The sequence below is a fragment of the Marmota marmota genome, unplaced genomic scaffold (genome assembly GCF_001458135.2).
Source record: "Marmota marmota marmota unplaced genomic scaffold, marMar, whole genome shotgun sequence".
NCBI lineage: Eukaryota > Metazoa > Chordata > Mammalia > Rodentia > Sciuridae > Marmota > Marmota marmota.
In genome coordinates, this window is record NW_026000037.1 from 61,431,222 (window position 1) to 61,458,690 (window position 27,469).

Consider the following 27,469-nt stretch of genomic DNA (forward strand, 5'->3'; position numbering starts at 1 on the left):
CCCCAGCCACCAGGATTTCTAACTCAGTAGGTGTGGAGTGAGGCTCAAGAATTTGTGTTTCTAACAAGTTCCTAGGTACTACTGCTGGTCCTGAGATCACATTTTGAGAACCACTGACTTAGGCAGAAGGAGGAGACAATATCTATGCCTGCAAAGAAGTCAGGGAGAACGAAGACTAAGAAAGACTCACTCATTGGCTTTAGTCATTGCCTTTTGGAATCTTTTGATGTGGAATTTACTAGAGTTTTGAAAATTACAAAGGGCTTCAAATATGTAGCTGGTGAAGAAATGGAAGCAACACATATATAGCTTTGTTCAACAAGTCAGTTTCACTTGAGTAACATAACCCTAGTGGAAAATAAAATGTATTATCCTTTTGAACAAAACTTGAATATGCCATTCATTTGTTCCTTCAACCTATCTGAAATCCAATATATACTAGGCACTGTGTTAGACTCTGAGCAATCATGGTAGACACTGTTTCTGATATTTTATTGAACTCAATGGGGATTTAGAATAGAAAATAAACAAATTCATATCTAAGTATAGAGATGGGGTGATCATTGAAGAAATATTCAAATATCAAGATTTAGGGAAGCTTCCTATGGTGGCAATTAAATTCAACATTGAAGATGTATAGGATTATCTAGGTGAAAGTGGGGGGTGTGGTGGGGAGAATTCTAGAGGAAACAGAAAATGCAAGCAATACTTAGAGGCAGAATAGAGAGTTCCAAGACTAAGGAACCCAAAGAAAGTCAAGAGGGTTAATATATATGAGTATAGGGGTACACTGGTTCATATCAGGAATAAGATTGTATTATTAAGAGTATCATAGACTATGTCAAAAATCTTAGATTCTATATGAAAAGCCATTGAAGAGTATCTGTGTTATAGTTATATAAAGATATAATTAACATACCATATGATTCACCTATTTATAAGTGCACAGTGTAATAGTTTTTAGTATAATCAGAGTTATATAACCACTGAAACCCCCCACCCATAATCCCATATCCATTAATAATCTCTATTACCTCCAACCCCTTCCAAACTTAGGCAGTTGCTAATCTATGTTCTATTTCTATTAGTGGAATTGCACAATATGTGGTCTTTCATCAAAGAATTGTAAGCCAGGGAGTGGTATCATTTGATTTACATTGTGAAAAGATCAATCTGGATGACAAATGTAACCTGGATAGGTGAGTCTAGACATGCAGAAACCCATTAGGGTGCTGTAGAAGCAGTCAGGAGAGAATATAGTAGTCTGGACTGGGGTGAATGTCCTGGGTTGGAGAGAGGAGGACGGGTTGGAGAGGTAGTCTTGGATTGTGGGAAATACATAGCTAATATATGATGGGGAGTGAGCAGAGAGGATGACTCTCTTAAGTATCATCGTGGTAGTGGGTAGATGGTGGTGCTTGTCACTGAAGTCGGATTCTCCACAAGGGATCAGGTCTGTGATGAGGTGAAGATGACAAAGTGTCAGTGTTATGATGATCAACCATTACCTATATGTGGCTGGCATCTGCTGGTCTTAATCATAGTGACACCGGTCCTTAGGAAAAAAGGAAGATTGTATTATTTTCCCAGTCTTTCAGAAGATCCCAGAAAGACCAAAGCAACATGTATACAGATTTCATACTGATTCAATAAAATTAAAAGTTTATTTAAATTTTAATGGAAGTATATTTGTATCAAAGGGAAAATTTAACTGATTTACCTTGAATAATTTTACCGTGTCAATAATCTGTCACCCTTTCAGGTCATAGCCAAAGATCCTTCAGACCACTAGGGCTTTCTTAAGACCATAGAGTATACCCCTCTGCCCCTGGTGAGGAATGCACCTGAATTAAATCAAAGAAATGGGGATTGATTACAGAGTCAATTTTCAATTACCTGTACTAATAGAGCAGTGGTATGGGTAATCCCAGACTGTGGTTAACCAAAATCACTTATATTTGCTTTTGGACTGCATTATTTAAGCTATTTTTAACAGTCGGGTTTCTAACTACATTTTTCTTTTGTGATTACTAGCATTAATTTTACCCTTCGACTTCACACTAATTTTGGCAAAGAGTAGTGGCCCAAATATGCTAAGTGCAGGGATATATCATTTGGGGGTTTTATATATCCTACATATCATGTACAAAATTGATAATTCAAATTTATAGATTTTTTTAAAGGTCTTCAAGGATAGAGATTACAAATCTCCCTTGATAACTCATTTCTTTAAGAACATTTACCACTGGGAAATAATATCTAATACTCATTTCAATCTTTCTGCTGAAATACAAACAATTCTTTCCTTCTTTTCTCAATGGGGAAAATAAATAAATAAACAAGCCCTGTCCTCTGTGGACTTTAACTCTGATAATGCTAAAAACTCTTGAGATTTTTCTTTTTCAAGCAGAACCAGTGCAATTCTATTTGCTACCCTTATTTCCTGGCCAATCATTAGTTCTCCCAGAAATCAAAGATCATACAAAAGCATGAAATTTCCTGAGAAATAATCTGCATTTTATCCATAAAAAACCAGAGATTCTACAATAAAAGACCAATTATTTTTTTTTACATTTTTTCCAATTAAGAAGGAATGTGTTCATTATAGAAAATATTTAAAAATGCATAAAGGAAAATATTAAAAGCATCTATGATTCCAGAAGTCAGAGGTAACCACTGTATGCCTGAATTGTTGAGACTTCATTGTAGCCCTCAGGTCCTAGAGGAGCTATGGAGAGCCTTACTCAGGCAGAAACACTACTTGGTAGCTTCAGAGCTAAACCCTCACATAGAACCCTTAGACCTGATGATATACATAGAATCACATGGAAACTAAAAGGGCCCCATCTGTGCCTTTAGTCCCAGGCCTATAGTGAACTAACTGAAGCAGCCTCTGCCGTCCACTCCCTCTGTGAACACATTAACCTCTGTCTTTGCACTCAATGTTCCAGCTGCACTGAAATCACCTGGAAGTGCCTTAAAATTTCAGACAACCCAGTCCTACAGAATCAGAATCTGTATTTTACTGAGATCTCCAGGTGTTAGTAGATGGTGATCCACTGATGCTGTTGCTCAATTGAGATGCATAGGAGAGCTTATTGACTGGCTGGTGAGAAAAGGAAGCAGCAAATAAAGAGGATAAGGAAGAAATAGCAAAGAGGCAGTCTTTCACAAGGCCTAGCTGAGCCATTCTAAGTGGTTGTGGCCTGGGCCTTCCTGTGCAGAGCCTTCCCTTGCAGGAGGCATTTCTAGTCTAGGGGCACAAACGACATGTCAGAAAATGGAAAAATGAATTGAAGATTAAATCATGGTCCACAGTAATTGTTTCAAACTCTTTCTTATATCAAAGAACATCCTCCTGGCCCCATGGCCCCATATGTATCCTCCTGTCTGGAATTTAGACTAATTTTGGGGAGAAATGGCATTGGAATATGGAGGAAGTCTTGGGCACCCTTAGAGATGAACAATAGGGAATAGATATTCAATCTTTTGTTTTTGTGTCTTATTTATGCAACTATAATCCAGTGGTTCAGTCTATCAATAGTTTTGCAATTAAGAAGCACCATTCAACAACCCCATGTCTACCTTCCAGCCCTCTCTACCTTTCCTACCTCTCCTCCTTCATGAAGTAAATTAAATTACCTTTTTGTTAATTGTTTCCCCTCTTTTTTTTCTTTCTTGTACTCCTCCACCCCCACAACAATAGCAAATGCACTAATTTAGATCTGGCAAAAAAAGGACATAGGGCTGGGGATATAGCTCAGTAGTACAGCACTTGCCTAGCATGTGTGCAAGGCCCTGGGTTCAATCCCCAGCAATCCCAGCAAAGAAGAAGAAGAAGAAGGAGGAGGAGGAGGAGGAGGAGGAGGAGGAGGAAGAGGAGGAGGAGGAGAAGGAAATATGAATCTCTGTATAAGACTGAAGCAGGAAGGTTGGAAAGAAGAAGGTGGAAAATTCATTTTCACACAACATGCATATGCATGTGGGCACAAAATAACACTGTTTCTTTTGAACAGATCTTACCAAATTGTTTGTATCCATCTTTTTCCTTAATATTTTGTGATCATTTTCCTAGTAAATAGTCCTATAAAGCAGGTTGAATAGCCTCATGGTATTCCTTTGTATGAACACACCACAGATTATTCCCCTCTGTTGTACACTTAGATTGTCTCACTTTTATTTTGTAAATAACTCACTTTTATGTTTGTAAATAATGCTGCAAAGAACATCCTTTTATGTAAATCCACATCTTATTATTCTTTCAGGATAAATTTTACTTGGCCTTGATAATAACAATAAAAAAAACTGAACTTGGATTGAAAGATCTGTCCAGTGATCAATTTTATTGTGGCTTTTCTCCAAACAAAAACACATAGTAGAGTTTGAAGGTCAGACTTTTAATTAAGCAGGTTCCGGAAGATGGACTCTTTTGCAATTACTTCAGCAACAGTGAATGGTTGTAAAAATATCTGTGCTCTACAGTCATATAGGACAAATTCACCCCACAATGCCTAAGGACTGAGACATGTTGAGAGATGGTAATTGTCACTTAAGAGGTAACTTTCTATCTTGTGCCACATTCATAAACTTTGCTCTTCTAGAAGGCATAATGCTCATTATTTTAGCCTGGGACATTGTCCATAAATTAGCAAAACAACAAAAAGGCTCTCTGTGTTCTAAAGTCTTCTTTATTTGGAAGCTTAAATAAAAGCAGAGTGATTAAATTATTACTGAGTAATGTTCATGAGTATAAAGCCATTAATAATTACAATATAACTATCATTCATAGAAAATAGACTATGTGCCAGGTACCATGCTGAATACTTTATAGCCTGTAGTAGTTGTGTACTGCTGTGTAACAAAATACCCACAAAGTTAACAGCTTAAAGTGATGAACATTCATTACCTCACAGTTTCTATGGGTCAGGAGTCTTGCATGGGTCAGCTGAATCCTCAGACTTTGTCTCTCATGAGGCAAAATTCAAGGTATCCACTGTAAGAATCTTAAGGCCTAGCTGGCAAGATTCACATCAAAGCTCACTCATGTGATATTTGCAAGATTGAGTTTCTCCTGGACGGTTAGACCAAGGACCTTGGTTCCTTGGAGGCTGTTGGCCGGAGGCCTCCCTTGTTTCTTGCCCCCGTGTCTCTCCACAGGGCAGCTCACAACATGTAAGCCAGCTTTCCTCAAACGATAAGCAAGAAAGAGTGAACAAGACAGAAGACAGAGTCTTTGTGACATTCATCACTTTTGCCATTTTTTTTAAATGCACTAGAAGTGAGTCCTTAATTTAATCCCATACTCAAGATGGGTGCCTGGGTACCAGGAGATGGGGACCATTAAGAACTACCTTAGAGTCTTCCCACTATAGACAGAATTAATTATCCCATTAATTCAAACAACACCCTTAGAAGTAGATATTGTTAATTTCCATTTACAGAGCAGGAAACAGGTGCTTAAATTATCAAGTGGAAAAGTTGGGATTCAAACCTTTTTTTTCTGACTTCAGTGCATATACACTACTGTTCTATGCTTTCAATGGGATACTGTATCTGTAAAGTCCATAGGGTACTGGGAATAGTAGAGATCTGACCCAATTCTTAGCCTCTGGTTTATTTTGGCACTACTGACTTATGTCTCACTTCCTCACAGCTTCAGGTGTATAAGTGAAATTGTTTAGCCTACACTAAGAAGGGATGGTAGGGTCACCTGAAGGTGGCAGGTTAGAGGCAGAAGGCCCAGAGCCTGCCTTTGGGTGGGGGGGTTCTGGTGAAAGTTAGCCGGCTTCTAAATCTCCATCCAGAATTTTTGTATGTCTTTCCCATCTTCAGCTCACATTGCATTTTAGCATCAAAGATAATTTGTAAGATAAATATCATTGGGGGAAAACCCCCATGGTCAAGGATTAAACGCACACATACAGTTCTTGACACGTTCTCTAGGAGATAGCTATTCATTTTCCCTAACCAGTGGAGCTATAAATCTGTCCTGTGCTCGGCACACTGTATGTGTTTTGCTTTATGAAGGCATAAATCACCAAGATACAATTTGTGTTTGATTTTTTGGACACTTAATTTGCTTAAATGTTCAGCAGTTCATAGACGTAAATTGTGCTGGGCACAGCTCCAAGTGGAATAAGCCAAGAGCAAGAAAGCTATACATATTAGGATGTAATTCAGAAGAAAAATCATCCTGGCTGGTCAAGTAAGTCCTCTTTATAAGTTACTTATAAATAACTTTCCTCCATAGACAGTATAAACACTTAGTAAATACTCTTAGAGGAGGGATCTTGGTAGTAAATTCAGTTTAAAGAAACCTCCCATGTAATAAACTCCTGCATGTGAAAAAGGGTGTAATGTGCAGGGGGTGTGTCACACATGTTTAATAAAGTAATCACATTGATCATCATTTAATATTGAAAGAATGCCTCACTGGGAATCAAGGTGAGAGTTTTCATTATGTTGCCGCTAATTAAATGTGTGAACTTGAGCAAGTCACACCACTCCCCTGCAGCTCATTTTTGAAAATGAAGGGTCAAATTAAACGATCTCTTGATTATCTCCCATTTCTAAAGAGTAATGTGCTAAACAGTCACTGGACATCTTTGTAACACCTACCTCAGTGCCATGGAGAAGACAAAGGGAAACACAAGGGATCTTGGGGACAAAATTCAAGGAAGTTTTGAAAATTAAAATACCTATAGAAGAGCTACTGAATAGCCTGGGCAGAATAACACAGAGAAATCCATGTAAACGTATGGAAGCTGGTATTTCCCAAAGCTTGCGATGTGTGCCTCCGATATCAGGACACCTGGAAGTGTCCCTGGGAGCCACCTTAATGTGCCCAGACAAAGAGCCAGCTGGGATTGCAGAGTCCCCCCCCCCCGAATCCTTCCATGGAAGAGGCTACAGCTGAACTTCTTTGCTTCACAGGGTAAAGCGATGGCCCCTTCTCCCTGGTAGAAGTAGGTACCACTTCCCACATGCGCTGGGCAGCTGTTTTTCCAAGACAACCTGTGAAAATAAATAGCTGGCACTCAAATTCAAATCACTTTGCCTCCCCACTGATAGGTTTGTTTTCATGTCTGCCTTTTAAGACTAAAGAGCAAAAAAGAGTGGCACTTCTCTCCGCTGTTTGGAGACGATTGTGTATCCACAGCAGCCAGCCCTCCACCCACTCCGCCCCGCCCCCGCCCAAAATGATGGGAGTTAAGGGGGAACAGATGATTCCTCTTGTTACCCTTTAGGCTATGAATTTCTCTAATATACTCTATTTCTTAACCCAGCAGTTCTCAAACCTTTATACACATCAGAGTCATTTGGAGGACTTATTAAAACTTAGATTGCTGAGCTCCTTGCCTTGAGTTTCTGATTTAGTATACCTGGTGTGGGCCTGAGAATTTGCCTTTTTGACAAGTTTCCATATGATGCCAATGCTTCTGGTCCAAGGCCCATATTTTATTTATTTTTTATTTTTTTTTTATCTTTTTTTAAAGAGGGGGGGGGGAATTTTTTTTTAATATTTATTTTTTAGTTTTCGGTGGACACAACATCTTTGTTTGTATGTGGTGCTGAGGATCGAACCTGGGCCACACGTATGCCAGGTGAGCGCGCTACTGCTTGAGCCACATCCCCAGCCCCAAGGCCCATATTTTAAAAACTCATACAGCGTTACATTGTTTTTGAATTCATCTTGAACCCTATTGTGAGACAACTGGTGATAACCAAGATAATTAAAGCCATACATGGAAGAAGTACTTTTTCCTAGTTTTATATATATATATATATATATATATACATATATATATATATATAGTGTTCCAATTTTATTTTTTGGTACAGGGGATTGAACCCAGGGGTATTTTACCACTAAGCTATCCCTAGCCCCTTTTTTTCACTTTTATATTTTGAGACAGGGTCTTGCTGAGTTTCCCAGGCTGGCCTTGAATTTTCAATCCTCCTGCCTCTGCCTGTTGGGTAGCTGGGATTGTGAGCATGTGCCACTATACCTGGCTGAATTTCTGTTGTTTGGTAATGGATGCTGGCCGTATTCAGCCTGAGTAATCAGACTTCTCTTTAAGAGTGGAAGGCTTAATCAGCATGTTGTTCCTTTTGTCTTTATCTGCCATTTGTTCATCTTTATCTGGCAGTCTACCAAGACAGAGTTTATTGTCCTAGGTTCCTTGTATATCAGGTCACCCTTGAGAGGTCAGCAGCCCAAATGAAGACACACTCAGACCAATAGCTCTGTTCAGCGAGTATTGTAATCCATTAGATGCTATTTCAAAGATTGTGTAGAAATAGATGGTTGTTTTTCCCCTGTTTTCAATTAGCTGAGCTTGCACATTTAAAAATTGCTACTAGAAGATGATTCCATAAGGAAGTGACCATGTAGCCCATTCCATTTTGCTAGACTGTAATTTAATCTTTAGAAATAATCAGTTGTTGTTATAGCTGAATATAAACTAAAAGTATTATTTGCCATTTTCCACAAACTTGTCATATACAGAGTAATAAAACCGTTCGACCATTTATGCATCTTGCAAATTCATTCTGTTCCCATAATGTCTCACAACGAGAGGGTTTTTTTTAGGTCTCATGAAGGTCACAAAGAGAAGTTTGGAAACCATCTATTCTGCTGTGCCTTATAAATGGTTATTGAATTGCTACTTTCAAAAATAAATTCAGAAGACTAACAGTCTAGTTAAAAGGCTTCTGAAATTGTCCTTAAGAAAATTCCAGTGTCCTGACAATCTAAGATGATTTGCTCTAACTAGGAAACAATATAGGGAGAAAAACTATAGAGCCTTCTGATGAACTATCATGAGCTAGACCAGCAGTTCTCAGTCAGACTCAGTTGTGAGCTTGTTAAAACACAGATCATTGGGCCCCATCCCAAAGTTTCTGATTCAGTAGATCTGGGTAAGGATCAAGTATTTGTATTTCTTTGCAGTTCCCAGGTGATGTTGATGCTATTTGTCCAGGTACTATACTTTGGAAATTATGGACTTAGAGGATACTGTTTCTGGGTTTCCCCCTTTTCCTGTTCTTGTACCCTTGAAGACAGCCATAACAAATATTTACTGCTCCTAAGCAATTCCATGTTCCTGGCTTCCTGTTAGCCAGTTTTCCGTTGATCTGAGAAAATCAACTTAAACAAGAAAAGGTTTATTTTGGCTCACAGTTTCAGAGTTTTCAGCCCATGATCACTTAGCTTTAACCTAATTGGTAGATTAATCCACTGATGGATTAACTGGTTGTGGCTGGAAGAAGTAGGTCACTGTGGGTATGACTTTGGAGCTTATATTTTGTCCCTGGTGAGTGGAGCTCTCTCTACTTTGTGGCTATCATGTCCTGGGTTGCTTTCCTCTACCATGGCCTTCTGCCATGATATTCTGTCTTACTTGGGGGCCCAGAGCTATGGAGTTGGTCAACCATGGACAGATGCGTCAAAATAAACTCTTCTTCCTTTACAGTTGTTCTTATCAGGTCTTTTGGTCACAGCAACACAAAACTGAATAAAATATAAATTGGTACTGGGAGTGGGGCCATTGATGTGATTAACCTGACCATGTGGTTTTGAGATGGTTTGTGGAGGAAGGAATTTTTAAAAGTTTAGAGAAGCAAACTAGAAAAGCTTTGGAATGTTGTAAGCAGAGTTTAATGGGTGATTCTTTCAGGGCTCAGAAGACCAGACTGCTAACAGGATTGGACAGTAAAGACTGGGCTCATGAGGTTTCAGAGGAGGAGAACTATATTGGCAATTGGACTAGAGGCCATTCATGTTATATTCTTGCAAAGAACTTTTCTACATTTTGCCCATATTCTGAGTTTTGTGAGGTTGAATTTAAAGGTTATGTACTAATAAATCTGGTGGAATGGATATTGTGGCTGACTTTTAGTCAACTTTACTGTGATAATCAAGATTGGAAAGCAAGGCAGATAGATTTGAGAGCTTGCAGTTTGGCCAGAAAAGTGAAAGTAAACCTGGGGCTAAAGAAGTTGTGGTTGTTAAAGACATTATAGCTACTAAAGAGATGCTAAGTACTTTGTGTGGAGACAATAGGAAAAATGACTTGAGGGCATCTCAGGAATTGACAAGAGTACATGCATTTCAGGCTCAAAGGGATAAATATAAAAATTCCTTTGAGAACTTGAAGGCACCCTGCTCACACAGGAGGACATAGTAAGTTTATTCACCATGCTCATCTGCCCGGGTACTCAGAGGCTGCTGCAGTCATGGTCCCAGGAGCCTTGACCACTGCTCAGGATGGTGGCAGACCTTGATGTCAACCACATGGTGCTGGTTCTCTGGGAATGCAGGATGTTGGACTTGGAGGGTCATGGAAGATTTCAAAGGAAGGGGACACCAGAAAATATATGGCAGGGTTAGCATCCCTGAGGACTATCGCTGAGGGGGTGATCCTCAAAGATGTGAAAAGGAAGCTGAAGGTGTAGTAGAGGCCTTTAAGACTAAGAGATGCCAGTAATGCAGCACATCTCCTGAGGAAAGATGCAAGTATTGAGTAGAGATAAGCCAAGAGAGAGAGGCTATGTGGGTTACAACAAACAACGCCAAGGGGCAGGGAAGCCCAAGCCCTATAGAGATCAAATCTCTCTGCCATGTACCCTAGATGCTGAATGTGCAGCTATAAGATTTGTTTGCCCACTTGAATTTAAATCTTGCTTTGGTCTCATCCCTTATTTTTATGCCCTATTTCTCTCTTTTTTTTTGGAATGGAAATGTTTACTCTGTGCCATTATATATTGGAATATATATATATATATATATATANTATATATATATATATATATATATAATTTTTTTTTCTTTATTGTTACAGGAGCTTACTAAGAGTTTGCCTTGAGTTTCAGATTAGGCTTTGGACTTGGATTTTTGGGCCATACCACAACTGTTAAGACTGCGAAGATTCTTAGAGATGGACTGATTACATTTTGCATTTTGAGATAGAAAAGGCTTTTGAGGGACAAGAGTGGAATTTTATGGTTTGGATATGAGGTGGTTCCTAATAAGCTCATGTGATAGACAATGAAGAAATGCTCAGAGATGAGGTGATTAGATTATGAAAGCTGTAACCCTAATCAGTGGATTAATCCATTTGGTGGTTTGATTATCTGAATGGATTACTGGGTGGAAACTATAGGCAGGAGGGGTGTGGCTAAAGCAAATAGGTCAACAGGGTGACCTACTTGGGGATTGTATATCTTGTCCCTGGCTCCTCATACAGTTTCTCTGCTTTCCAGCTGTCATGAACTGAGCAGCTTTCCTCTCCCACACCCTTCTGCCATGATGTTTTGCCTCATCTTGGGCCCAGAGCAATGGAGTCAGCTCAAAATAAACTTTTCCTCTTCTAAGTTGTTCTTGTTAGGTATTTTGGTCACAGTGACAAAAATCTAATACAGTTATTTATTATAAATAAGAATTGAGTAAACTACATCAGTGTTTCAACAACTTTGATAATATTTTATCATGTTTTACATGCTCCATGTAATTATTGGTAAATAGAAAAAAGGATTGAAAAATTACCGGGGCTGGGGATGTGGCTCAAGCGGTAGCGCGCTCGCCTGGCATGCGTGCGGCCCGGGTTCGATCCTCAGCACCACATACAAACAAAGATGTTGTGCCCGCCGAAAACTAAAAAATAAATATTAAAAAAAAAATTATCTCTCACTATCTCTCTCTGTCTCTCACTCTCTCTTAAAAAAAAAAAAAAGAAAAATTACCATTGGTTCATTTCCCAGAATTATCCATTAAAATTATTAAAAATTTTGGTAAAATTATTAAATATAATTTAGAAAAAGTTGTAATAATACAGTATATAGGACATTTGTATATTTGTGTGTAACATATTTCTTAGTTCTTGTTTTTGTCTTTAAAAAAATCACCATAATTTTTAATGACTGAAAATATTCCTCTGTATGAAACTGCTTGAGTATATTTAAAAGTATAAAGAAGCTGGAATTCAGCCAATCTTCTCTTTCCTTAAGACAGCAGTGAAAATACACCAGGTACAATTCACTGTGGAATGCTAGACTCATGGAGTTGGAAAGGACCTCCAAGGTCATGCATGAACATGAGAAGACTCAGAGGAATGCATGAATTTCGTTATCTTTTTCTCAGTAGTATAACCATTATAGCAACCAACTTTATTTGAGAACTACAGGTAATTAACCCTAGCTATCGCCATAACTCTTTCTGTATTTTGGATGATGGATGGCTGATTTTTAGCAAATGTACATTTATCCCAGATAGAATCCCAATTTGAAATTCTACTTAAGAAGCTCATGTTTGTGAACATTTTACATCGAAACAATTATTATGAAACAGTAAAAGAGGGGCCATGGATTATTTCTTATTAGGCTTTTCCTTCCAAGTGACGGACATTTGATTTCATACAAAATTTAAGTATAAAAGTATTTAATAACTTTATCAGTTTCTTTTCTTTTAATTCCAATAGAAATACTACCTGAAACTATTTTGAAAAATATGATACTGATTCTCTTTTATTCCACAAACTTGGTTAATAACTTTTTATGCCTCTTATATGGTTGGCTAAGAGAAAGAAAAAATAATAAAAACAATTTCCATACAACCTTAAGGAGTAGGTTCATTCTACTTCCTTGAAATCAGCCTGGTGTATAGGAATACAGGGTCAACGAGGATTTTACAAAAGAAAATCTTGGCTCTCTATGCACGGCAGTGATGTAAGTCATTATTAACGGAATCAATATTAAGTATCTTATTTTATAAATATTAACAAGTGATGTATAGATGTAAATGTATTAAATAACAATAATCTGCACAATCATACTATTTCTCAATAGTTCTAAATGTACCACATTTACTATCAGAACCAACTGGAGAAGTCTGGAATTTTTGTTTGTCCAATTCTTCACAAAGAAAGCTGATACAAATGTGAGGGGAGAGTTTTATATGTTTATATCTGTTTACATTTTTTATGAGGGGGAAGTGTTACTTTCCCAAATCTCAATCATCCGCTTTTCATGACTGAAAAGCAGATGATTGAGATTTGGGTCATATGAATATTTGGGTCATATGAATATTTCTAATTTTTCTTCAAAAGCATGAAATTTATTCAAGAATAGCAGTTATGAACTTTGTTCAATGGTTTTTAACAGTTTAACATCAAATTCAATGTTCAAGGTTGTATTTTTATTTATACTGTATCAGATGTGGAGAACAAATGGCTTCAGGTGACAGTTCGGCCTTACCCTGGGATTAGACCCAGGGGTGCTCTATCACTAAGTTATATCCCCAGCCCTTTTTATTTTTGAGACATGGTCTCATTAAGTTGTGGAGGCTGGTATGGCCTTTAGCCTTAACACTGGGTAGGAGAGCTTTCCTCTGTTAATTGCTATAATACCAGCCTGATATCTCATCTCCACCAAATAACTGTTTATTAGTCTAAGTAAATTGGGAATACGATTTTAACTCCTCAGACTGACTCCTTCTTCCTTTCTTCTTTCTCCTTAGTTTTCTTCCAGATTTTACAGTTGGTCTTCCTCTTTTTGTCTTCCTATATCCCCTCCTTGTTGAAGAAGCATTGCATGAAGATCAGCGATCCCCCGATATAAGAGATTCCCCAGCCTGTCGTTTTAAATGCTTAGTTTAGAGTCTGGAGCTTGTTGCAGCACTTCAACTCCATATTCCCCCAATTTAAATTTTCTTCCTTAAACTTTTTCCTCCTCCTGACTTCTCCATTTCTGTGAGCGGCCCTGCCACTTGTCTTGGAAGAGGCTTTTGAGATCACTGACTCTCTCGCCTCCTTTGCCCCTTCCATCCATTAGCCACCACGTGCTGCCTGCTCAGCTTCCATGATCTTTCCCACATCTGTCCCTTCTTTTCTTTGCCACAGCCCCAAGTCAACTGCATCAGGGGTTTCAGCAATGGCTGCATGTTACATCAGAGATCATGTGGCTCACTTTAGGGGGAAAAAAAAAAAAGGAATCAAATCCATTTTAGCTACCCATGCCAGACCAACTGAATCAGTAGCTTGAGTGAGGAACCTGGACTTAAGAATTTTTAAAATCTCCCCAGGGGAGTATAATGTGAAGACATGCTTGATTCCCTGAAATAGGTAATTTGCAACAAAAGCCTCACGTGTCTTCCTCACTTCCCGTCTCTCTCTCCAGTCTAATCCTTCCTCTGCATCTCTGCCATATTATTGGCTTTTTCTATGACACCACTCTGATAAGGGCAGCAACATGTTCAAATGGCTTCATTGTCTCTCCACTGTTGCCTTCAGGATAAATTCATGCTCTGTATCCTGGTCCTGAGTTCTTCTGGAACTTGGTCCCAACTTCCCAGATTACTTCATGGTAGAATTCTCTGTACACTATAAACATCTACTAAAATAAGCACACCTACTTGGTCTTAGTGAATGTCTGCTTATTCTGTTTCTCCTGTCTGAATGGAAATCCTTATTTTTTTTTTTTCTTTATGGTACCAGGGATTTAACCCAGAGATGCTTTATCACTGAGCCATATCCCCAGCCCTTTAAATTTAATTTTTTAATTTTTAGAGACAGGGTCTTGCTAAGCAGCTTAGGCCCTTGCTAAATTTCTGAGGTTGACTTTGAACTTGTGATCTTCCTCCCTCAGCTTCTGGAGCCACTGGAATTACTGGCATGTGCCACCCTGCCCAGCTGTGTTTCCCTAATCTTTGTGTGAGACTGAGGTTGTGTTCAGGTACAGGTCACAGGAGTCCCATGACTGCTTGTAAACTCTGGAATGAAAACTGATTTCTCTCTGATTCTCCTGCTTTCTCTCAGACACCAAGATGGTAGCCATAACTCCAAGTTTCACATCCTTGGTTAATCGTTTTCAAGCCAGGAAAAAGCAGTTTTTGTCCACCTCTTCCCTGCTCCATGACCCCCCAGGCCCTGTCTCCAAATCAGGAAGGAAACCCTTTCCGAATGTTTCTGGGAAGCTCTCCCTGCATACCATTGACCAGCACTGAATTAGAAGATCACATTTTGTATGTGTGTGCGTGGTGGGGTAGTGGGTGTGCGGTACTGAGGATCAGATCCAGAGTGCTCTCCCTCTGAACTATATACTCAATTCTTTTTATTTTTGAGACATGGTATTGCTAAGTTGTGGAGGCTAGCCTTAAACTTGCAATTCTCCTGCCCCAGCCTCCTGAGCTGCTGGGATTACAGGTGTACACCACCATGCCTGGCTCAGAGGACCACATTCTTTTTTCGAGGAAGGCTGAAAGATGAATATGGGGCATTGGCAGCCTCTAAACTGGGAGGTTGACTCTTCCAGGAAAGGAGAAGTGAATTGGGAGGGCAGATACTCTGGGGAGGCAACCAAACAGGTTCTCCCAAATTTTCTTTCTTGAAGTACAACACTCTGCTCCCAAAGTCCATTCAGATACCTCTCCAGGAATTCTCGCCACAGGGATACCAGGTAGAAGTTTTCTTTACGTTCCTATGGTACTTTTGTTTATATTTCCCATTGTTCATTGTGTGTTTGTGTTTTTTGTTGTTATCTGTGTTATTTCCCATATTTAATTATGATCTCCTTAGAGGCCAGGGCTGTGGCTCTTTGTAAATGTTGTAAGTTGAATAAGAATATTTTGTTCTCAGAATGGTATTCTGGCGTTTATTGCCCTCCTTTCATTTGTTTGCCTTGTGCCATTTCAAACTTGCTTTCAATATTCGTTTTAATGTGGCTATTCAGCCAGCAAAGGTCGAGTTATAGGGAGAGCAAAGACTCAGTCACTGCGTTCTCCCAAGCTATTTCTTTCTTTCCGGTCATTGGAGGGCAGTGGTCTCTCCTTCCCCACTTCTCCCAGCATCAGAACTGATGCTGGTGGTAATAAACTAGCTGTCACGTTCTGACCACCTTTATTATTCCTCACAAAATATTTGGGGTTCTCTGTTTAGAGTCCAAGGCCAGGCAGGCTGGAATGCATGCTGCCTGCAGGGCTAATGAGAAAAGTCCCACCAGGGGTGACTCACTCCCACTGGGCCCCTCCAGGGAGGGTCAGCCAGGCAGAGAAGGGTGCTACATCTTCACTCTGCTCAGGGGAGACACCAGCTTCAAAGACCTGGCTCCCACAGGAAAACAAATGGGAATCGGTGGGAGGGGGGGGGACACTGAGGCAATGCGGACTTATTAAAAGAACAGTAATAGCAATAATTTTCAAAGCGTTATTTATTTGAGAGTGAAAGGACAGGGTTTTCATTGGCCTGAAATGCCAGAGCTTGGTTGCTTTCAACCACCCCTGTGGTGACTGAGCAGAACCCACCTGGAGTGTTAGTTGGTAGCAGCTTTGGGGGCAGAGAGAAGTACTTTGGATCTTTGGTAAGCTTTGCCTAGTGTGCCCTGTGTTGAGCAAAAAGCCCCGGAAAATTGTAATTCTGCACTTGCTATTGCTTAAAGTCAAAGGGGAAAATGTGCTCTGGCTTCTCTCTCTCTCTCTCTCTCTCTCTCTCTCTCTCTCTCTCTCTGTGTGTGTGTGTGTGTGTGTGTGTGTGTGTGAAGTCTGTTTGAAAGTGCCACTTGGAAATGGAATTTTTCTGTCTTGGACTAGAGGCTTGCCTGGTGCAGCAAACACAGAGTAGTTAAACCAGATTTTGCTGGAGTGGGGAGGTGGCTATACTAGCCGTCTGGAAGAATTAAGTAAAGCAGTAGGGGGGCTGCCTGTTGCCCTGAAGGAGGGATGTGGTTTGTTGACAAATTTTAAACTATGGTGACTCAGTTAAGAGGAAATCAATTAGAAAACTTTAAATGATTTAATTGGCCGTTTGAATGCTGGGGCTCCAAAGCCATATGATTTCTTCTATGTCCTGTTAGAGGATGCAGAGGGACCTTCTCCACTTTAGCTTTCTTTTGAGCAGCAATTCTTTAAGGCCCTTTCCTTCCCCAGCTAGGCTAGCTCTGGTCCACATGATTGTTTCCTCTACAACATAAAGAGTGAAAGCCATGGGCCCTATGGTGTGAAGGCCAAGACCAAGGCCAAGACCAATGGAGTCAGCAAGATCCCAGGATTCATGCTTGGCTCTGGCTTAATTACAAGGATTCTGAAAAGGATAGGGCTTAGCTGGGAGAACTTGGGAACTCAGATGAACCAAAGGAATCTGTTGTATGAATAACCCAAATGCACACAGGATGAGGCCAATAATGGAAATGCTTTTGCAAAGTCACTAATCCAGCAAAGCAAAGCAAACCAGAATATGTTCACCCTTCAATAATGTCACTGAGTGATTAATGTGTATGAGGCTCTGGATTAAAAGATACATATTTTATCTAATTACATATCTGGATCAGCTCTTCGAGGTTGCTATGATTAGCTTTATTTTTCAGATGAGGAAACTGTGGTTTGGAAAGATTAAATTATGATTCTTGAAACTTAGTGTGCATCAGAACCACCTGGAAGGCTTGTGAAAACACAGATTGCCCAAATTCCTTCCAGCCTGACTGCCTTCCAACTGGGATATCATGTATTCCAACTTAGCTGAAATGTCAACTCTTCCTGGGTCCCCAGTCTGCCAGGCTTTTTGTACTGGAGCAACACCATCTGCTCTCCTGGTTCTCAAGCTTGCCCACTTACCCTGCAGGCCTGTGGCCAGGCCCAAGAATGTGCATTTCCTACGATTTCCCCAGCGATGCTAATGCTATTGGTTTAGGGATCACAATTTGTGAACCACTGCCTCAGAGTAAGGAAACCAAAAAAATCCTTCTTCATAATTCCTTTGAACCAGATCCTGCTGCTTAGCTTCTCCCAAGAGACTCAACTTTGTTTAAATACTCATTTAATTTGCTGTGTGCATGAGATGAATAAGATGAAGCTCTTTCTTCCAAGGTGTTCATAGGCTACAGCTTGGAGTGGGAGACAGAATCCGTAGTGTAAAAATTAATTTTGCTCAAGTATAATAAGTGCCTGTACAGAGTTCAGTGAGGGCAAAAAGAATAAAAAAAGAGAGAGTGAGCGGACAACCAGGTTTACTGGGAATAGAGGACATCTGAAGTCTCCCCAGGGGAAGGAAGACCTGGGCGAGAGAGGAGAGATGCAATGGACCAAAACTCAGAGAGGGTGGCCAACCCTTTTCCAAGTCCTCATTTGTTTTTGGTTTGGCCTGGTTTCTTTTGGCTCTGCTCATGGCCCTGTGGCTCTGGTTGGTGGTGCTTTCTATGTCTGCCCTGCAGTGTGCTGGTTCTCACTCCTCCACCACCTGGACACTTCAGACCCGTCCAGGGGACACTCAAGAGGAATGTGTGCCGAACCCCTTCCTCAGCAATTGTTTGGGGGATTGAAAGAGGCTCCACAAGGTTTACAACCAGTGAAAATTGTCGCCAGCTTCACAATTCTGGCCAACATGTCTATGCTTTGAAGTCTGGTTGCTGCCTTTTACAATTCTATTTTTAAAATGTATTAAAGATGTTTAAACGTGGCAGAGACTTCCAATAAAAGCCATGCTGCTTGAGAATCAGGATGCTGGTCTCAATTTAAAGTGCCTGTTAAATAATAGGATCCCCACGTAAAAGGGGTTGTGAAGGACTGACTGAATAGCTCTCATGGAAATCAAGCTCACTCACCAACGCCTCTGATAGGATTTCAGAGGTTAGCGTGTCCTATATCGAGACCCTGTTTATGTCATGAAAGTGCCTTTTAATATGAAGTGATGGAATTTTTGTTTGACTCAGTCACTAGCAAAAAAAAAAAAAGCATGAAACTAAAACAGGAAAAAGTCTCTAATAAAACATTTTGGCAAAAACTTTGGCTAAAAGCAAAGACTGATAGGTAGTTCCTTTCATTCTGCAAGTCATGGCTCCCTAAAGAGGAGTCTGGGATCATACTATACTTTCACAGAATCACAACTCTGAACATCATTTGGGGACCAATGTTTCTCAACAGTTGGTCTATTTTGTCTTGAGAAGTTTATTAGGCCCTTTAGGAGGCTGCTAAAAAGAAAAGACGTGGTTCCTGACCTGTGCGCTCCCCACCACTGCCCTCTCTCCATTGCTCAGAAGAGCATGATAGATTCCATTACACCCACTTTTCTTCATCTTTGTGACTATTATTCAGGTCCTCATCTATATGTCGCATACTGTAGGACGATTTATTCAACACCGATTTCCACATTCTTTTTTCAGTGTCTCCATATACTTTAGAATCTAGATTTTCTAGAAGCTTTAGAATCTCAGGCTCTCTGGAAGGCAAGAGTGGACACATGGCATAGTCTGACCCTTGGGATGTAAACCAAGGTTGTCTGAGGATTTCTGGGATGCTCCAGCTTTCCCCAAACAAGCCTGGATACTTCCTTCTTCCCATCTTTCCTTCTTTCAGCTGCCTGAAAGGCCATGTGCCTGCTGGATCTGTAACTGTCACCCTGAGACTCTAAGAGCAATGCCAAGAGAACTGCGGAGTCCGTGGCCCAGCCACGTTGACCTGTGGATCTGAGTGTCTCGACTGTTGACTTCTGACTTCTCCTTATGGAAGAAAACAAAACCCTCATTTGTTTAAGCTATTGTTGGTAAGTTCTTTATTATTCAAAGCCCTACATACTTTCTGAGTTGTTAGATGCACTCAGAGTAATTAAGTTACTTGCTTGAGCACATATAACTCGGAAATGGCAGAACCAGTATTAAATCTAATGGATATCAGGTTAACTCCAAAATTTGTCTCCACTGAATATTGGCTGTGAATCCCTTGCATAGTGTGGCAACTAGTTGGAACCTTGCGTGTTTTCCCTTTCTTTCATGAGGAGAGAGCTCCTGAAGTCTGCTGCAGCATAGCTGTCTTGGTGGGTGTGGGTGGTGGCTTTGTGGCATGACTCATTCAGGAAGGGTCCCTGAAAAGACCTCTCTCAATTATGTGTATCAGACAACTGGGACTTGGTTGCCCTGGGCAAAGAGTAATGGGCCCTTTCTGTGAATTGACAAGAGCAGCCCTCCAAATAACAACTTAGTGTGTAGGTCTGATTAATGTGGGAAAATGAGGAAATTTTCATAGACATGAAGAATCCTTCTGGGAAGAACCAGTGGCTGCCAACCCCACTACTCCCACAAGACCCTTTGGAGGTTTAACATCTTTAGATGCCTTTGCTGGACTCGAAATAAAGAAAAGTAAAGATCATCCAAAAGGGAATTCCTCACTAGGGAAAATAGTGAGGCTGGCTCAGCAGCAATACCTAGATTGACTTAGAGAAGTGTTGGCTCCGGAACAATGTGGACCTGCTTTCAGAATAACAGCTGTCACCCTGAGACTCTAAGAGCAATGCCAATATCAATATTCATTATATTTGAACCAACTTTCATTGTATTCATAAGCACAGATAAGGTCTGCGCACAAAGCTGAACCAGAAAGAGGACCACTGTACAGCCAAAAATGCCTCAGAGCATCGAGGGCCAGCAACAAGTCATTTGCAAACCAGGACATCTTGTGGCCGGGTTCTCTAATTTGCTCTCAAGCACACCCGGGCCTCTCTAGAATGAGGGAATACACGGACACTTAGATAATGGAGAAAGATAATCTTAAAAAGATCCTGGATTCTTGTTATTCTGATGAATGAGGAATCAAGAAATTTTAATTTGAAGAACATGAAAGGTGGTCAAATTTGTCTCCTGAATGGTAAAATAAAACCTGAAGTTGTTGTAAAAGAGCTACGTATACAAGTACTAGGGTTAATAAGACAAAAACCAAGGGAAAATGTTATAAATGAGATGATCAAGATGTGCTTAACCAGGATTGTTCTTAAAATGTAATAATCTATTTAGAATTAGAGTACACTCTGTCAACTAACTCATATTTCAAAGGCTCCCTTTATGTTAAATTTTTTCCTCAATGGGAGTCTCTGGAATAAATATATATATAAAAAAGAGAAGGGGTGGGTCATGGGGAAAGTCTGTGTTATGTTATTTTCATTCCATGTTATTCAACCTGACTTTATATGCCAATAAATATTCATACTGGCTAGAAGCACAGAAAGTATTAACCTCCCAGCATTGTGTAGGAAGGAAGCTTCAGCCCCAATACTAATGATGTTTGCATTATTTTATCAGTATCTGTTAGCCTTGGTCCACTCAGAATCACGGTTTTGAAGTCAACATCATTATTCTAAAAGTATACATTAAATAAAGAAGAGAGTGAAAGATGAGCAGCAGGGCAGATTTGATGGCTTCATTGGTGTTTGGCTTAATTGGCAATATTGATAAGATTAAATGTTTAGGATTCTAGAAACAGCAAAATATTTAGAGTTTCAGTTTTAAATCCATTCCAGACTTCTACAGAAAAAACACAAAACCCTCTACATTAAAAATTTCTAAAAGGCCTGAAGTTTTTTTTACTTCATGTAAGAGGCCTCATGAAAAATTTTAGCTCATCAGAATGCTTCCGGAATTGGGAAAGGAGGGATCTAAAGGGTTTGACTACTTATGAGATTATAACAGGCACTCTGCTAAACACTTCCTGTTTATTTTTTTAATCTCCACAGTAATCACACAAATTAGGTAGTATTAGTAGGTACTATTCATTAAAATTAATATTAATTGATGAGTCATAATTATATGAGGTACAATGTGATGTTCTGATATACATACACAGTACAAAATGATTAAATCAAGCGCTAATTGATATATCCATCACCTTGCTTACTTGTGATTTTTTTTATGGTGAAACATTTGAAATTTACTTAGTTATTTTGAGATATAGAACATATTATTATGGACTATAGATTGACCTCATTGTACATTAAACCTCAAAACTTATTCCTTCTGCCTATTCGAAACTTGGGATCTTGGATCAATAACCCCTTCACTGCTCCAACCTCAGGCAACTATCATTCTATTAGCGTCCACATGGAAGTGCGATCATGTGATCTTTTTCTTTCGGTGCCTGGATTACTTCACTCAGCATCATGTCTTCCAGATTCATCCATGTTGTTTTACACATCAGGATTTTCCCCCTTTCACAGCTGTATAGTATTCCATGGGTTCGAATGACACATTTTCTTTAACCAGTCATCCAATGAATAAAGCCACAGCAGATATGAAAGTTCTATATGTTACTGAATTAATTTTCTCATGTTTTCCTGAGGACTTTTGTGTCTATACTCATAATGAATTTTGGTCTATAGTTTCTGTTTCTTGTGATGTGTTTTTTAGATATCCCTTGATATTTTGATTTCACTTCCTTTGTGTATACATCCATAGGGAGATTGTGGATGGCAAGGGTAGTTCTATTTTTAGTTTTCTGAGAAAATTTCATACTGTTTTGTTAGAGTCTGTAAACAAGTCAGGATGGCGCCTGGCATTTTTGCCAGAGAATTGTTAGAGTCTGTAAACAAGTCTGGATGGTGCCTGGCAAAATGCCAGAGGGAGTGGTTTGTGAAGTAATGCCAGTGAGCCATTAAGTGTGGAGATTTCTTATTGGTTGACTGATGTATCTAGTTTACGCTAATTAGATAAGCTGTGTGGAATGTATAAATACCGCTCCTGTCCTGCAATAAACGGCTTCCACTCCTACTGTATCAATGTACACAAGTTGTTTGTCACCCCCCGGCTAGTTTGCTGCAGCCGGACTGCGGCACTGTTTTCCTTAATGGCTTATTTATTCCCATTTTACAGATGAAGAAACTGAACCATGGATTCATGAATTGCTCCAAGTTCTACAACCTATAAGAATCAAAGTCAGGGTTACATTCTGATTGCCCTTGTGAAAGTGCCTGTTTAAGTTGTACCCCCGACCCCCACCACCTTTACTTCCCCATATCTTTCTTCCTCCTTCCAGATGTTTCTCAATGGGAATTAAGGAATTGTCCACAATTCACACATTTAAGGCTAAGGCTCAATCAGAAAGCATAATTTTCAGGCATACATAGTTTTCCTGACATTGCTATTATAGGGTCTCAAAGGAAATATCTGCTGAAATTGTAATGGTTGGCCTTTGTCATGTGATGGGAAATCTATATCCATCTCTACCACTATTATAGTTTCCTCGAAGCCAGGTGCCTTATTAATTTTGAATCTCCCTAGGATCTGACAGAATATGCTAGGCCTTACTAGAAGACATTGAAAAATGTGTTGGTTAAATGATTGATACGTAGTATAGACAAAGTGGGAAACTAAACTTATTTATGTTAGCCAGAGCCATTCTCAGGCTATAGGTCAGAGCTAAATTCTGGGAGCCTTGGCTGCCGGCAGCCATACCAATGGCTGCTGCTATGTTCTTGTGATGGGAAGCGTGCCGTATTTTAATCTTGATTTGTATCAAATGTAAGTGCAAATTTGAAATTATCTGAAGAGAGTGTGTACCACTACAAAATTAATTTTCCTCAATTGTAGTCCCATAGTGAGCACTCTGGCTTAAGTAGTCATATTAATTTTCTATTCCTACCATAACAAATTTATTTTATGTGCATAGAATTACAGAAATGTGGTATTTATTGGCTGACATTTCACTTAGAATAACATTTTCAAGATTCATTCAAATTATACCACATATTAATAGTTCATTCTTTTTAGAACTGAGTAATATTCCATTATATGGATATACCACATTTTGTTTATTCATTCATTAGTTGAATATTTGGGATTTTTCTACTTTTTTGATTGTTATGAAAGATGCTGCTTAGAACATTTGTGTACATATTTTTATATAAACATTTTTATAAGTTTCTTGAGTATACACTTAAGAATGGAATTGATGAGTCAAATGGTAACTCTATATTTAACTTTTTGAAATTGCCAACTGTTTCCCACAGTAGCAACACGATTTCATCCTCATTAGTAATGTAGGAGGGTTACAATTCCCCACATCCTCTCTCATATTTGCTTTTGTCTGGGTTTTAATTATGGCTGTTCTAGAAGATATGAAGTGGTATCTCATGGTGGTTTGGGTTTGTATTTCCCTAGTGACTAATGATGTTTGAGTATCTTTTCAAGTGCTCATTGCCTTTGAAGCAGAAAATTTTTAATTTTAAGTCAAAATTGACCTATTCTTTTCTTTTGTTGCTTGTATCTGAAGTGTCATATATAAGAAACTATTGTCTAATCCAAGGTCATGAAGAATTATACCTGTTTTTTGTTCTAAGAATGTTATAGATTTTTACTCTTCCATTTAGGTGTTTAATCCATTTTAATATTTATATATGGTATGAGACAGAGTTCAACTGTTTTCTTTTTCTTTTTTTCTTTTTGCATGTGCATAAAGTTTAAGTCCATAAGTATATTCTGGACTCTCAATTCTAGGCCTTGAGCTTTGTCTATCCTTATGCCATTATTATACAGTCTTGATTGCTGGTAAATTTGGAAGTCAGGAATTGTGATACCTTGATTTTGTTCTTTTTTTGTGATTGTTTTGGCTATCCTGGGTCTCCTGCATTTCCATGTGAATTTTAGGATCAGTTTCTAAATTTATGCCAAAAAATGGCAGCTAGAATTTTAATAGAGATTGCATTGAATCTATGGATCAAATGGGGAGTATTGTGTTTCCAACATTGTTCAAATCCATGAATGTGGATTCAATTTTTTAGGTCTTATTTAATTTTTTTCAATGATATCTTACAGTGTTTAAGTCTTGATTCATTTTAAAAAATATATTTCTAACTATTATATTCTGTTTGATGCTATTATTAAATTATTTTCTTCATTTAATTTTTTGATTGTTCATTATTGGCAAATGGAAATAAGTATTTTTTGCATAGTTATCTTGCATTCTATAACCTTGATGAACTTGTTTATTAACTATAACAGTTTTATTGATTTCTTGGAATTTTCTCTATACAAGATCATGTCATTTGCAAATAGAGATGGTACTTCTTCCTTTCTAATCTGAATGCCTTTTAATTCCTTTTCTTGCCTAACTGCCCTTCCATATTAAATGCAAGTGGCAATAGTGGACATCCTTTTTGTGTTATTGACATAAATGAGAAAACATTTCATCTTTCTTCCTTAAGTATGCTGATAGCTGTGGGGTTTTGTAGATACATTTTGTCATTTTTGAGAAATTTCCCTTCTATTACTAGATTATTGAGTGTTTTTATTATGAAGGGTGTTAGATTTTGTCAAATGTGTTTTGTATGTGTATTGGGATTATCCTATGGGCTTTAACCTTTTTCTACTAATATAGTGTGTTACATTGATTGATTTTTAATATTGAACCAACCTTGCATTCCTGGTATAACTCACACTTGGTCATGATGTACATTCCTTTTTATATGTTACTGAATTAATTTGCTAGCATTTTCTTGCCGACTTTTGTGTCTTTATTCATAATGGATTTTGGTCTGTAGTTTCTGTTTCTTGTGTGGTGTTTTTCTGGGCTCATAAAATGAGTTTTGAGAAGCATTTTTATTCCTCTATTTCTCTAAGAGTTTGTAAAAAAAATGTGTTTATTCTTTAATATTTGGTAGAATTCTCCAGGGAAGCCTTTTGTTCCAGGATTTTCTTTTTGGGAAGATTTTGGATTGCTAATTAAATTTTATTCTTTATTATGAGTTTCTTCAGATTTTCTATTCATTCTTGAATTCATTTGGTTAGTTTTTGTCTTTCCAGGAATTTATCCACTTCACTAGGTTACTTATGTTGTTAGTGTATAATTGTTCATAGTATTCCCTTATAACCTTTTTATTTCTCTAATGTCAGTAGTAGTGTTTCCTCAAATGAGGAACAAAATTCCTGGTTTTATTAATTTAAGCATTCTCCATTTTTTCTTGGTTAATATCTTTTCCAAGAAACAACTTTTGTTTTCATTGACTCTCTTTTGATTTCTATTCTTTAATTCAATTGTTTTTGTTATAATTGCTAAATTGCTTAAGGCTTTGCTAAATTACTGAGGCTGGCCTCAAACTTGTCTCCTGCCTCAGCCTCCTTAGCTACTGGTTTTACAGGGGAAGAATTTTTTTAGCCATTATTTCCTCATATAGTCTTGCTACCCTTTTTCTCTGCCATCATTTGGTACTCTCATCATGTACATGTCTCTGAGACTATTCACTTTTCTTTCTGTTCTTCACACTACATAATCTTCACTGATTTACTTTTAGGTTTGCTAATTCTTTCTGATGTCTGCTCAAATCTGGTCTTGAGAACTTCAAGTGAATTTTTCATTTCAGTTGGTATTTTTGAACTTGGAATTTCTGTTTTGTACCTTTTAATAATTTCTACTTCTTTATTAATATTCTGTATCTAGTGAGACATGATTATTATATTTTTCTTTAGTTCTTAGGGTGTGACTTTCTTTAGTTCATTTAATATATTTAAAACACCTGATTAAAAGGTTTTTTTTTTCCTAGTAAGTCCTAAACCTGCATTTCCTCAAGGAAGTTTCTATTGATTGGGGTTTTTGTATTTTGTTTTGTTCTATTTTTGTTGATGTAGTTGTTTACTGTGTATAGTCATACTTTTTTTTTGCATGTCTTAAAATTTTTTAATATTGGACATTTTAAAAACAATAATGTAGCAACTCTACAAATCAGATTTTACCCTCTATCCAAGGCCCGTTGATGTTACTATGTATTATAGTTGTTCTTCTCTGTTTAGTAACATCTGAACTAATTCTCTAAAGTCTGTATTATTTGTTATGTGTGATAGTTGAAATCTGCTTGTTTAGCTCAGTGGTCAGCTAATTACAACAAGTTTTACAATCTTTGCTAAGAGACTCTAAGTATATTTGTGAGCACATCTTCAACACTAAGGTAGGCAGTTGACAAACTCTGCCTTAGCCTTCACTTCCTGCTTCTATAGATCTTGATGGTAGCTAGGTATAAAAGGTTAGAGTCTTCTCAGGTCATTCCTGAGCATGTGCACAGTCCTATACGTACATGGACTTAATGATTCCCAGGAATATATTAGAACATTGAAACCCCTATTTGCAATTCATTTCACAGTTTTTCCTTTTAAGCTTTTTGGGCAGTCTATTATTTCTATCAAGTGTAAAACACTTCTTAAGCACTATAAAGCTAAACACTTGCCTGTAACCATTTTCAATAGTCATCTTCAGTGAACATACTTTGCACTTGGAAAAACTCTGATTCAGGTTAAATAAAGACAATCTTATATCAAGGAAGACATTTGGCATTTGTTTTTTAAGGATTGGCTAGCTTCCCTTAGCATAATCTGCTCTAATGCCATCCATTTTCCTGAAAATTCCATGATTTTGTCATTTTTTAGTGCTGCATAATACTCCATTGTGTATAAATGCCACATTTTTTTTTATCCATTCATCTATTGAAGGGCATCTAGGTTGGTTCCACAGTCTAGCTATTGTGAATTGTGCTGCTATGATCATTGATGTGGCAGTATCCCTATAGTACGCTCTTTTAAGATCCTCAGGGAATAGTCCGAGAAGGGCGATAGCTGGGTCAAATGGTGGATCCATTCCCAGCTTTCCCAGGAATCTCCATACTGCTTTCCAAATTGGCCTCACCAATTTGCAGTGCCACCAGCAGTGTACAAGTGTACCCTTTTCCCCACATCCTCG

At 38.5% G+C, this 27,469-nt stretch overlaps 1 long non-coding RNA gene across 1 annotated transcript in view; it reads left to right on the forward strand.

Moving 5' to 3' along the window:
- The window catches only part of LOC125619433, a 65,393-nt gene that overhangs the window by 22,972 nt on the left and 14,952 nt on the right, over positions 1 to 27,469 (forward strand). Inside the window, exon 2 of the long non-coding RNA XR_007350995.1 lies at positions 19,340 to 19,526. This is a non-coding gene — a long non-coding RNA (uncharacterized LOC125619433). The remainder of the gene's footprint in view (positions 1 to 19,339; positions 19,527 to 27,469) is intronic.